Raw genomic sequence first — 1851 nt, forward strand, 5'->3', positions numbered from 1 at the left:
AGAGCCGCTGTGTCCCTGGATGAAATGAGAAAAAGGGTGAAAAAATGGCAAAGTGTCAAGGGAGAAATTCAGAAACTCAGGCCGAGCTGGCTGGAGCCCAGGGGCGGCTGCAAAGTCTGTGGAGAGCCGCTGTGTCCCTGGATGAAATGAGAAAAAAGGTGAAAAAATGGCAAAGTGTCAAGGGAGAAATTCAGAAACCCAGGCCGAGCTGCCTGGAGCCCGGGGGCGGCTGCAAAGTCTGTGGAGAGCCGCTGTGTCCCTGGATGAAATGAGAAAAAAGGTGAAAAAATGGCAAAGTGTCAAGGGAGCTAGGCAGAAACCCATGCCTAGGGTCCTGGAGCCCAGGGGCGGTTCTAAAGTCTGTGAGAGCCGCTGTGTCCCTGGATGAAATGAGAAAAAGGGTGAAAAAATGGCAAAGTGTCAAGGGAGAAATTCAGAAACTCAGGCCGAGCTGGCTGGAGCCCAGGGGCGGCTGCAAAGTCTGTGGAGAGCCGCTGTGTCCCTGGATGAAATGAGAAAAAAGGTGAAAAAATGGCAAAGTGTCAAGGGAGAAATTCAGAAACTCAGGCCGAGCTGCCTGGAGCCCAGGGGCCGCGGGAAAGTCTGTGGAGAGCCGCTGTGTCCCTGGATGAAATGAGAAAAAGGGTGAAAAAATGGCAAAGTGTCAAGGGAAAAATTCAGAAACCCGTGCCTAGGGTCCTGGAGCCCAGGGGCGGCTGTAAAGTCTGTGGAGAGCCGCTGTGTCCCTGGATGAAATGAGAAAAAGGGTGAAAAAATGGCAAAGTGTCAAGGGAGCTAGGCAGAAACCCATGCCTAGGGTCCTGGAGCCCAGGGGCGGCTGCAAAGTCTGTGGAGAGCCGCTGTGTCCCTGGATGAAATGAGAAAAAGGGTGAAAAAATGGCAAAGTGTCAAGGGAGCTAGGCAGAAACCCATGCCTAGGGTCCTGGAGCCCAGGGGCCGCGGGAAAGTCTGTGGAGAGCCGCTGTGTCCCTGGATGAAATGAGAAAAAGGGTGAAAAAATGGCAAAGTGTCAAGGGAGAAATTCAGAAACTCAGGCCGAGCTGGCTGGAGCCCAGGGGCGGCTGCAAAGTCTGTGGAGAGCCGCTGTGTCCCTGGATGAAATGAGAAAAAAGGTGAAAAAATGGCAAAGTGTCAAGGGAGAAATTCAGAAACCCAGGCCGAGCTGCCTGGAGCCCGGGGGCGGCTGCAAAGTCTGTGGAGAGCCGCTGTGTCCCTGGATGAAATGAGAAAAAAGGTGAAAAAATGGCAAAGTGTCAAGGGAGCTAGGCAGAAACCCATGCCTAGGGTCCTGGAGCCCAGGGGCGGTTCTAAAGTCTGTGAGAGCCGCTGTGTCCCTGGATGAAATGAGAAAAAGGGTGAAAAAATGGCAAAGTGTCAAGGGAGAAATTCAGAAACTCAGGCCGAGCTGGCTGGAGCCCAGGGGCGGCTGCAAAGTCTGTGGAGAGCCGCTGTGTCCCTGGATGAAATGAGAAAAAAGGTGAAAAAATGGCAAAGTGTCAAGGGAGAAATTCAGAAACTCAGGCCGAGCTGCCTGGAGCCCAGGGGCCGCGGGAAAGTCTGTGGAGAGCCGCTGTGTCCCTGGATGAAATGAGAAAAAGGGTGAAAAAATGGCAAAGTGTCAAGGGAAAAATTCAGAAACCCGTGCCTAGGGTCCTGGAGCCCAGGGGCGGCTGTAAAGTCTGTGGAGAGCCGCTGTGTCCCTGGATGAAATGAGAAAAAGGGTGAAAAAATGGCAAAGTGTCAAGGGAGCTAGGCAGAAACCCATGCCTAGGGTCCTGGAGCCCAGGGGCGGCTGCAAAGTCTGTGGAGAGCCGCTGTGTCCCTGGATGA

Source organism: Dunckerocampus dactyliophorus, unplaced genomic scaffold (genome assembly GCF_027744805.1).
Source record: "Dunckerocampus dactyliophorus isolate RoL2022-P2 unplaced genomic scaffold, RoL_Ddac_1.1 HiC_scaffold_28, whole genome shotgun sequence".
Classification (NCBI taxonomy): domain Eukaryota; kingdom Metazoa; phylum Chordata; class Actinopteri; order Syngnathiformes; family Syngnathidae; genus Dunckerocampus; species Dunckerocampus dactyliophorus.